The sequence below is a fragment of the Vicugna pacos genome, chromosome 14 (genome assembly GCF_048564905.1).
Source record: "Vicugna pacos chromosome 14, VicPac4, whole genome shotgun sequence".
NCBI lineage: Eukaryota > Metazoa > Chordata > Mammalia > Artiodactyla > Camelidae > Vicugna > Vicugna pacos.
Window position 1 is genome coordinate 43,920,391 of NC_133000.1, and position 12,563 is coordinate 43,932,953.

A 12,563-nucleotide genomic window follows, 5' to 3' on the forward strand; every position below is an offset into this window, starting at 1 on the left:
TTCAAATTTATTCTTAAGGAATCTACAAACGAATATGCAATTGAAATCTTTAATTCCATAACTAAAAAGAAAAACTGGAGTCAAATATATTTTCTCAATTATAACTGAATTGTTCAATATTATTAAAACTAAAAATCTAATTCTTTTGAACTTGAACACCTCTCATCATTGAAAAAACCAGCTTTTTATACATAAAAAGGGGTCTAAAGAAGGGCAGTCACATGCAACTCCCAACACAACATTTAGAAAATCAAATATAAGGCTCTATAAGATAAATTAGTTTGTTTATTGAACATTGTCTAACATTGTAAGGAGCTTAGAGCAATGTCCAAATACAGATTCATTTTACTCTTACAGTAAAACCTTCTTACTCAGTTCTTTATTATTTAAACATCTTTACAGTTTCATTTGAGAGAGACACCTGTTATGGCTTATTTTACTTTATTATATCATGGAGAAAATTTCATTCATGGCAGGATTCTCAATTTTATAAATATTTTTCTATTTCACCCCAGGAAAATTAATCAGAGCAAGGTATTTGCACAGTCCTGATAGTATCTCTCAATTTTTGCAAGTGGCTAAAAGCTTCAGCACACTTGCCTTTATGCTTATAGTTTGATTCCACTGTTCTGAATCATTTCTTTATTTTTCGTTACAATACCTAAGCGCACAACATCTTTTCCAATGACCGCTCTCTGGGGCAGAAATATGATGGAAGTTGCCCTACTTCTCTGCCTCTAACTAATGTCAGAACCAGTTAAATTCATTCTCCCTCACCTTTCCGTGTTTCCAGTTAATGAACCAAAAGGGAAGAAAGGCTGGGGAGGGGAGTGATGGACACAAGGCCTTCTATTAACTACACTCCTCTCCCGCTCACTTACTCACTCCTCTGTAGCTTCTCCGCCCACTCCCTCCTCTGTTAACTTACTGACAGATGATCTGAGGCAGCAGGTACTAGAAGAAGAAACAGAGTAAGCAGCCTGATTAAGACTCACTGTGTGTGTGTGTTTTTTAAATCACACTTGTCACTAGGGTTAAAGAAAGATGGCAGTGCAGAGGTAGGGCTACTGCATGGCTAATGTGATCAAGGTGATCTTGGACATCATTTACCTAGCTGTCATAAATTATTCCTCCAGACCAAAACCAAGGCTGCTTGTGTTTTCTCCTAATAGCTCCAAAAAAGCACTTGTTAAACATGTATGTGCATGTGAAATTATTTAAGAATAAAGAGTAATATTTTTTGATCAGCATCACCTTAGCTGTCACGTGCTGAAAAAAATGTGGCTTAATAGATCATGGGGATAATAATTACTTGTCTCTTGAAAAAAGGCATAGAACCAGAGGACTGTCTGAGTTTGCTTTCAGCTTTAGAGTCTATGACTCCACAATTCTTAAAGGTTGTCCAAGAAAAAAGCATCAAATGTATGTATACACACACATACACATTTGATTGTAAGTTTCATCATTTCCATGATTATTTGATTTTTCAGCACATTTATGCTTGACTACATTTGGCTACTGTGTGAATCCATTCATTAAATCAATCATGATATAAACATTTAGGTGTGTATGGACTTAATATTTACTTAATATTACCAGTATTTACTTAACTTAAACAACGTGCTATACACTGGAGAAATAATGGTGAGAAACGCAATATGCAAGTCTTAAGAGGATCATCTGGACTCGAGTGATGAATCCCAGGTGTTAAGTGGCTAATTCCTATATTTAGTAAAGCTTTTTGTCTTCCATCATTTTTCCATTAGCTACTCCATGTTTTCCCAGTATGGGATTTAAATTGTTCCTTGTTTATGTGTAGGTATGCATTTGGAGTGTGTGTGTGTGTGTGTGTGTGTGTGTGTGTGTGTGTGTTTGTGTGTATGTACATGTTTTTTTTCTGCAGTTGCTTCAGTGGAATTGATCTTGGTCCTCATGGCTTCAGGTAAGTGTTAACAGACTGTCACTTGGTATAGAATTACTTGGTTAGATTTATTCATTTGTCATTTTATATAGTGGAGGTCCTGTGTAAAGCCACTTTAACTCAATTAAATGTAGGGCACAATGATAACTAAAGAAAAAAAAAAAGAAGAGTGATTCTTAAGACATGCATTTTTGAAAGGAAGACAAACAAACTAATCAGAGATCAAACAAACAAAATGAAAACATTCCTTTGGGCCTCAAGATCCTACTATTCGAAAAAAGTTGTCATCTTGCGGAAGTTAACATCATAGAAAGTTGCAGTTAGTCTTCCTACAAAGATAGTAAAGTTGGGAACATAGTTATTTCTTTTGAAATAAAAGTGACCTTTGATATCCTAAATGTTTTAAGAAGATTAAAGCAAAAGTGAGAGGCCAGACAACACGGAAGAGAGTTTTGACATCACATAATCTCCACTGACTTCAAACAGTGAATGATGATGAAGCAGAAATTCACAAAGCACCTATTCCAATTTGATACATCTGTACATTTTTAAGAATGTTATCTTTAAAGAAAGTTAGCTTGTTGGATGCAATGCGCTTTGAATTACAATGGCATTTAATAACGTAATCTCTTTTTTTGTTCTTTAATATTATGCTTTTAAATAATTTTAAACTTATGGAAAAGTTGGAAGAACTGGACAAAGAATCTCTATATACTTCTAAGGTAGTGGATTCAATGGCAGCCCTCCAAAATATATGTCCATGCCAAATCCCTGGATCCTAGTAATTCTAGCTTATTTGGAAAAAAGGTTTTTACAGATATGATTAAGTTCAGAATCTTGAGATGAGGATATCACCCTGATGTATGATGGGCTCTAAATCCAATAACAAGTGTCCTTACAAGAGAAAAGCAGAGGGAGATTTGAGGCAGAAGAAGAGATCTACAGAGAAGAGGAGGAGGCAAAGTAGAGACAGAGATAGAGATTGGAATCTGGGGGCCAGAGTCAAGAAATGCTGACAGCCACCAGAAACTAGAAGAGGTCAAGAATGGATTCTCCTTTTTAGGAGGGAGCACACTCATGCTGACACCTGTTTCTAGACTCTTGGCCTCCAGAACTTTAAGAAAATAAATTTCTACCATTTTAAGCTACCAATTTGTTAAACCAGCCCTGGGAAACTAATCTAGCTCCTTCCTCAAATTCAACATTTGTTTACACTTTGCCATATTTGGTTTTTAATTATTGGTCTCTCTCCCTCGCTTGCTCTGTGCATGTGTACATATGTTCGAACCATTTTCCTTCTTTAATCTTTAAGATTTCACTGCATGTATCATAAGTACAAGGACATACTTTTTCATAACCACAGGACAAAATCAGCAGGAATAATATACACAGAATACCATTGTTCAACCAAGAATCCATATTCCAATTTCATTATCTATGAGATGTTTTACTATAAAGAGTTAAATAATAAATAAACATTTTCATTTACTTGACAAATACTTGGAAAGCAGTTTCTTGGACATGTGGTAGGTACCCAGTAGCCTCTATGATGGCCTCTAATAATTCCTCCCTCCTATACACCTGTAGAGAACCTTCCCCTTACTCTGAGTTAGATCTAACAAATAGTATAAAACAGATGTGATGGGATGTCACATCTAAGATTCAGTTGTAAAAATCTGTAGTTTTCATTTATCACTCTCCTTTTCCTTACATTTCTTGCTCAGGGGGTGGGGGGCCAGCTGTAATGTAATGAGAGCCCTGTGTGGGAACATGGGACAAAAGACTGAGGATTGCCATAAGCCATGTTAGTTGGCTTGAAAGTAGATTCCTCTTGCCCAGTTGATCCTTCAGATAAGGCTGCAGCTCCAGCTGACAACATAACTGCAAATGGATGAGATCTTAAACAAGAGCTATACTCAGATCCTGTGAGATTTTAAATATTTGGTGGTTTAAGCCACCAAGTTTTGGTGCAATTTGTTACACAGCTATAGATAATTAAAACAGTGCATACTACTTTTGAAAACCATAGGACATATAATGAAAATAATTTAGTGTCCAGTTAGTATCAGCTACTCTGGACATGTAACAACTTCTTCAGGCTACAATTTTCTCAACTGAAAAAAAAAAAACAACTAGCAGGTTGAATGAGGCAAACTCTAGTATTAATCAAATCTAAAATTGCACATTCTGTATTATTTCTTATAAAAATTAGTTAAGTGGAGGTTTCACCTATATTGACTGGAGAGTGATAATTCATGAGTTTGGAATCAGAATTTTAATATCTTCTAATTACAAATTCTGAAGAGTTATGACTATCCAGTTAACATCTGAAAAAGAATGAGTCATGCAAACACAAAATTTCAGAGAAAGCTATTGGTTATACTTATGCTTACAAACTCCATTTTATAAGGAGCCTTAAATTATCTTGCTTCATTTTATCAAATTAAAAATTTGATAAATTTTGATGCAATTTGAAAACTCTGTAAGTCAGGCACACACAACATCTAAGACAGCAAATTTGATACAGTGATAGGTACATCTTCCTGGAATAAAGTACGCACTTTTGAAAGCTGAGTTAACTAGGGCACAATTTTTTTAAGTACTCCACATCCATAGGGAATCAGTAGTTATGCCATGTCTCAAAAGAGTTCTTGTTGTTTGTAAAGTCCTATGAAAGAGTGGTTATTAACTTTAAAGTATTCTTGTAGTTAATTTAGTTATAGGGAACCACAGTGGTTTTCTAAAAGAAACTAGAACAGCACACATTATAAACTAACAAATGATTTCATCTTTTGACGAGAAAAATAATGATAAACATTTTAATAATTATGTAACACAATATTGATTAACATTTTAATAATTATATAACAAATATAATGACCATTATAACAACACATAATCAATTAACATCAATTGAAATATAAAGACAAAGCAAAAAAGAGAAGAAATATTTTTAAAACTCCAAAATCAATGATGTATGAAAAAATGATATTTCATTCTTCTCATCATTTTATCTCATGATTCTACTCATATTTTAAGTCACTTATCAATAAATGACTATCACTAAGATTGATGTCTCTGTGAGACAGGCTTTTTCCCTCCAATCTTATCACACATAACAATTTAGCAGGATATCCTAAGGAACAATGTTGTTTAAAAAAATAGTGGGCCTCTACTTTTTAAAATGTTTTCTTTCCTGTTAGTAAAAATCTAACTCGGTTGTTATTTTCATAACTAATCCCTTTGGGTTTGAATTATATATTCTCTTTCAAGTGTGTGTGTATGTCTTTGTCTCTGATATCTTTTATTACACTATAAATTCCAAGTAGAAAAATACTCGCTTTTAGAGAACCATATATTCTAAGAGAATTCACAATTATTCATATTGATATGAAGTAGGGAACAGTATTATTGAAATGGAAAAGTCGTCATAATTAATGTTTACAAGTGATCTGAAAATCTTCATGAAAAGGCTATATTCCTATACCGGTGAAGTAAAAAAAAAAAAGGTTGACAAAAATTCTGGAGAATTCAATTTTCTATTGAAAAATGAATAGCTATTTATACAAATACAAATTTTCCTCGCTCATTTTTATCAATTCCCATCACAGTTGTATATAAAGTTAAATTTATTGATATTTTGTAAACTCATCAGCCACATTATTCAACTGGAGTAGAGGCATGAATAAGCTAAAAAAATTAAGAATTGGCATTAAAAAAAATGTTTGAAACTTATACCCAGACATAAAACACAATCATTTAAATTGACCTAAGTCCTAACCTCAGTCACAGTTCATTTCGACTCTAGGACCCTGGATTTAATTTGACAAGAAAAACTAATAATTCTGATACCAGTTTGTAATCTTAAATCAAAAAGTGGTCACAAGTTTTCATGTATCTATTCTAATTCTTATAAAATATCTAGGAATATCATGAAATAAGGCTTACTTCTTTTTTTTTTTTAATTGAAGTATATTCACTTTAAAATGCTGTGTTAGTTTTTGGTATACAGCATAGTGATTCATATATATATGTATATATGTATATATGTACATATATAAAACTTCTCAATTCTTTTTTCAGTATAGATTATTACACAATATTGAATATATAGTTCCCAGTGCTATAGAGTATGGCCTTGTTGTTTATTTCTCTTTTTCAATTTTAAGCCCATTTTTCCAATTCTGGATTTAAAATTACTCTATTTTTTTAATAAAACTGTCACCATAATGTGATACAATTATGATAAAATGAAAAGCTAGATTCAGAGTGTGAGTTTGAGTCCTGGCTTTATCGAGTATTAGCAAATAGTAGAGCAGAGAATCTATCTCTTATGTTCTATGAGACTCATTTGATTTATGTATTAAATAAGTGACTACAAACTCAAAGGATTATAGTTTAAATCCAATTAAGTTATGTATATTAACATGCTTTCTACTTTCTAATAAATATATGAATAATTTACAAAATTCTAAATTTATTAGAAATTTCCTTTTGTAGTAAACTTGGCTTCTGTGCACCATGGAAGTAACCCTGATCTTGTAACATGAGCCGTAAGCTTGTGGTTTCTGTATTAGTTCTCTCTAATGAGGCTTGTGATGATGAAATATCATGTTGATAATAGCATTATCACTATATATTACTACAGTAGCCTTATGCAAACTAAGCCTGAGTTAGTTCAGTGAACACTTAAAATTAACTGTGATATAAATAACTTGAGAGAAAGCCAAAGGGTATGAACGAGTTTATCAATTTCTCTTCAGGCAGCAGGTCCTAAAGAAAACAGGTAGGTTGACTTACACAAAAAAGAAAACAGTGCAGATTTTGGAGAAATAGACTGAGAAGCCTAAAAACACTCAAGAGGTTCCTTGGATATACTTGAAACAACATTAGTACTCTGGGTTTCAAGTCTGAGTGAATGAAGGGAAAAATTTAATATGCAAAGGAGACCATTGTGCGTGTTGTGCAGGATGCCAGGGATGTGCCAAAAACTACACCCAGCTCACAGACCTGCCTAATGTAATGCACAAAGTATTTATTACACACATAGGCAGCATCATCTCTAACAGCGGTTCTTGACTTTTGGGTAGTTTACCTTTGAAACGCTGATAAAAGTTAGGGAGGGGCCACTCCTTAAGGGAAGAAATAGAACATATATCTCAGCTCCCTCACAGAGAGTAAGAACTTATCAATATCTGTTGAAAGGATATGTGAATGAGATGAGAGGAGGCAAAAGCTGGAGGAGTACAGAATGCAGAAATGGGAAGGATGTAGTCTCCCTACCCTGAGGTTACACCACATCCTAAAAATACTTTCTACTGGGAAACCACTCTATTGATTACAAGGCAATTTCACAGACATTATCTTGGGTTAGGAGGAAGCTCCAGGAAGAAGATAACAGAAATGCAGGCAATTACAATTTCAATAAGGTTATGTGCCAAAAGGTTGATTCAAATGGCACCCAGTAGTTATTCAGCAAAAGAAGAGATTATATTTCAATGATGCGAGTTGAGAGCAGAGTAAAGAAAAAATAAAATGGTCGTGGCCAGGTCCATTAGAAGTGAGCATTGAATACTGGGCAATATCTAAACAGGGGAAGGTGGGAGGGGAGTATGAGGAAACCACACAGGGGTAACAGGCCAAGGAGAATAGGGATCCTAAGCTCCCTTGAGAGCTTTGTATTTTCTACCATTATTCTCAAAAGAGAGCCTTTAATTTCAGTCTATTCTGCATCTGTATTTCAAAAATCTATGCAAGGAGGAAACTCTAAATAAGGCTACATATTAATATTTCCAAACTTGGCCTTGACAGCAAACTCACCAATATCCTTGGCAGCAAAAGAGATGACACGAAAGCACTCAGGTGTCTGTGCAGAGATTTATTTGTCCTCCTACAACTTGGAATTTCTTGGCAAAATAAAATGGTACCAATCATTAAACACACACACACACACACACACACACACTGATTTAACTTTTAAAATATTTTGGGTGGCTTTCACACCTACTTGTTTCTTAAAGTCATAAATCTTAAGTGTCTATGAAAGAGCTGGTATAGCTTATGCTGAAGAGAGTCCCTTCTTTGACCTCTCTGTCTTTTCCCTGTGCCTGTAGTTTTAACCTCACTGCGGATACTGCAAGTGAACATGGAAAAGCATTTATTAAAAGCTGCATAACAGACACGGTTGTATTTCCGAGGTTGTGTTCTGCATATCTGCACAGTAGGGCCATTAAGGGTTCTAAGAGCACAACGGAAACAATCATAACATTTGTTTTTAGATGACTGACTCAGGACATGTACACCCGGCTTTATATAGAAACTGTTTTTGTTTTATTAAGGGACTGTTTGCCTGTTAGTGATAACATCATTAAAAATAAATGAAAGGGGGCTGGTAAAATGCTTCCCCAAAGCAGAAACCTAATTAAAGGTGATATGCCAGCTATGAGGCTTTTTTCAGGACTCAGAAATAGAACAAGGTTACTTCTTTCTCATTTTATAAGGGCCCAAAGAAGACCTCACAGTAAAACATCACTTCTGATCTAATTTTCTATTTCTGTGTACTTTAATAATCTACTTTACCGTCTGTGCTTGCCCACAGAAAGTGAACTAGTTTTGTTCCTACAGATAGCTGCTTCATCACGTCACGTTGCATGAAAAGAAAATCTGATGGTTCAGCTCAAACAAAAAAATGCAACCTCTTTAAGGCAAAGTTGGATAGGGTCTAATATATGCAGTTAGAGTTGTTACAATGATGCACACACAAACATTTCATAGCCCTAAAAGACCACTTTTGAGAGTCTGAGTTAATGGTAAAAAAAAAGAAATCCAAATCATGCTTTATAATTTCAGAAAAAATAAAAAGCAGACCCTTTCATTTTAAGGGGTGGAGTTACTCTAATTTCATGGATGGTGGCAAAAGCAGGAAACTGCATTGCCTTGATAACTCTGCCCTTATTGTGCTGTGACCTTGGCCAATTTACTTAAATTCTCATCTGCCAGAAATGAGTTTCTGAAAAGCGCTTTGAGAATTTTCAGAGGGCGGGGGGCGGGGAACAGGGTGTCACATAAATCCAAAGCCTTTTCAAAATGAATATTACTTGAGCAGTTGAGAGAAAAGGAGAAACACTAGGCACCCTCATAGTGTGTCATGGCTTGGTATACTCCGGTTCTATTTCATTTATGAGTCTCCAAACCCAAAATGAATCTTATTGCTAAGTGAATAATATAGAACAATTCTCAAATTCTTCCCCTGAAGTATTAAATCATTCTGGCATTGTGGATTATTTAAACTCGGATTTGTACGTGGGTCTTAGACTACAATGAGCATGAAGTTACAAAAAGCGTGAAGTAGCTTTGGAAATAATTTGGTAGACATTTTTCATTTTTCAGACAAAACAAGACCGAGAGTGATGACCCCAATTTTTTCAAACCCCAGAATGCAAATTTTCACTTTTTTTAATGGAAGGTTATAGCATCAATTTAGAGGAAATACAGTAGAAAAGTAACATTCTGAATGACTCCAGGGATATACATACCCACAAACATACATCACATTCGACAATTTGTGAAATGTGAAATCTGGCAGGATATTTAATAAATATTAAGGGATTTTAGGGGTGATAATGATACTGTGATTGTGATTTAAGGAAAAGAATCCTCATTTTTAAGAGATAAACACTGGAGATAAATAAAGAGGTATCAACCAATCAAATAAGTTTGGAAATTAAACCTTTGTCAGTCGCATCATTTGCAAATATTTTCTCCCATTCCGTACGTTGTCGTTTTGTTTTGCTTATGGTTTCTTTTGCTATGCAAAAGCTTATAAGTGTAATTAGGTCCCATTTGTTAATTTTTGCTTTTATTTCTATTGCCTCTATAGACTGCCCTAGGAAAACCTAGAGACCGTCATTCTGAGTGAAGTAAGCCAGAAAGAGAAAGAAAAATACCATATGATAGCACTCTTATGTGGAATGTAAAAAAAAAAAAAAAAGAAAGAAAGAAAAAAAGAGGACACTAATGAACTCAACTACAAAACAGAAACAGCCTCAGCCTCGCAGGCATAGTAAACAATCTTATGGTTACCAGGGGGAAAGAAGGTGGGAAAGGATAAATTTGGGAGTTTGAGATTTGCAAATGTTAGCAACTATATATAAAAATAGATTTTAAAAATTTCTTTTGTATAGCACAGGGAACTATATTCAATATCTTTTAACAATCTTTAATGAAAAAGAATATATGTATGTATATTCATGGCTGGGGCATTTCACCGTATAACAGAAATTGACACATTATAAAGGACTATACTTCAATTAAAAAAACATGTTTGGGATTGGCTTCAGAATTCTCTAGGGGAGAGGAGGAGTTGGATGGGGGAATTTATGAAGCAAGACTGGGCTTGAGACAATCACTGTTAAAGCTGAATGATGGGTAGGTATATGGGGGGGTCATTATCCTATTCTAATTGTATGCATGTTTGAAATTTTCTATAATGAAAACGTTTTTATCATAAAAGTAATGCTACTCAGGAAAGATTTCATTAACTCATCCTTTGAAAAAGTCAGAGGCATTGGTATGATGATCATTATCATTCTCATCAAAATAACTAGCTTATATTGAGTGTTTTCTGTGAGTGCAAAGCAATGTTCTAAGCACTTTGCATGCATTCACTCATTTAATTCTCATAATAATCGTTAGGTTGTTACTAGTGTTAGCCTCATTTTACACAAGCAGATAGAGGTAAAAACGAATTAGCTTGCCAAGATAAATGGACCACTAAGGAGAGGAGCTGGGTTGAACCCAAGTAGTCTTGCTCCAGAATCTATGCTCCTGAAACATCCCAGAGTAAAATAGAAGCTATTTACCAGAATTTAAAAAATAAATTTGATATGTGTGTCTAAATATGTGCAGGTAACATAAACTCTAAAAAAAGAAAATAATTTTAAATTATTGTATCTCAGAGTGGAAAGAAAACTTAGAGATTTTCTATTTCACTGTTTTTGATCAAGGCTTGATGTATTCCCTGGAAACCCAACTCCCTGGGCATCCAAAGCAGCCAAGATTCCCCCAGAGTGACTCCTCTCACTATCACATTTATGATTATTCGTTTTTGAAGCAAGGATACCTTAGAACTGAATTTCCAGATTCTCCCCACATGGGACTAGAAAACTCCAAACATGAGTATAATAGACTCTAAAATCAACCCTAACTTTAAGTAGCCCATAAAGGCATCTCCCTATAAATTTCTCCACTCCAAACCTTTCCCAAATGTCACCATAGTAACAAAGTCTACACTGTTCTTGTAAGAGATATTTAACCATGAAAGTATCACTTTTAAACTGACACATGCATTTCATGATGTTTGGGGAAAAAAAAGCAAGGTATACTTAAAGATTCTTCAAACACAAAAAATACTGAGAGATTTACTTCAAAAGGAGTAGGTGTCATGCCTTATCCATTTATCAGCTACAATTTATCCTTGGCAGTTTGAGATTTGCAAATGATTACCACCATATAGAAAAACAGATAAAAAATAAATTTCTTCTATATAGAACAGGGAACTATATTCAATATCTTGTAATAACCTTTTATGAAAAAGAATATATATATATATATGCATGATTGGGACATTATGCTGTACAGACAGAAATTGACACATTGTAACTGACTATACTTAATTAAAAAAAAACAAAAACAAAAAAAAGTTCTTGGCTACCATCACAGATTGTCCACTGCATTGTTCTAATTCAGCTTCTCCTGAATTTTGTCATCATATAACCCTAGCCATGAATTTGCCTCACATCCCACCACAAGAACTTCGTCTAGACTTCTTTGTCTATCAGATCCACCCCAGCCCACCCCCAGCCTCATCAGTGTGCTCCATCCTTGTATTGGGAGCTCCCACAGATCTTGTTACCACTCTGCTCTGATAAGATACCAAGCACCAGGCTGCTGGGACACTGCCCTAAGCTAGACATCAGCTTGCTGACCTAAATAAATAAGTTTATGTAAGTCTGATAATTTACTAAGCATAAGGACTCCTTCCATGCCACAGGTGTATTTTAATAGGTCCCTTCACTCTCACCTCCCTTGCCACACTCTTCTGAGACCTGGAGTGTGGCAGGTGAATGTGCAAAGTCTCCTGAGGTGATACCTGATAGCTCTACATCTTCAGTTTCACTGGCTTGAACCAATTCACCACCACACCCTGCCCCCGCCATCCATATCAACTAATTACCATCTTCCCAAGACTATTTCAAACAATCAAAATCAATGAAAATTATAATCAAACAAATTTCTTTACAGATTTGTTTCCTTGATTGTGTTTAACCTAGAAAAACTGTGAGAGAAGGGATTCTGTCCCTCTTGCTTACCTGTGTAACCTCAGTGCCTGGCACATTATACATTTTCAGTATGGATTGTTTGAATATCTGATGTAATTTATTGTCCAAACTGGTTAATTTCTTAAGCGCTTTGTTCTTATATTAATAAAGACAAATTTCAGCTGAGTTTCAATTTTAAATTAGTTGAGTCTGAATGACTGAAAAAAAGTGTATAGTATAAAATGCTTTCCTTGGGGTGAGGATATATCTTAGTGATACAGTTGTGTCCTTAGTATGTACAAGGTTCTGGGTTTAATCCTCAG

The 12,563-nt window shown here is 34.6% G+C and overlaps 1 protein-coding gene across 1 annotated transcript in view; it reads right to left on the reverse strand.

The window, feature by feature from the left end:
* Positions 1-12,563, reverse strand: part of DACH1 (dachshund family transcription factor 1) — a 393,411-nt gene that overhangs the window by 41,965 nt on the left and 338,883 nt on the right. The window lies entirely within an intron of this gene.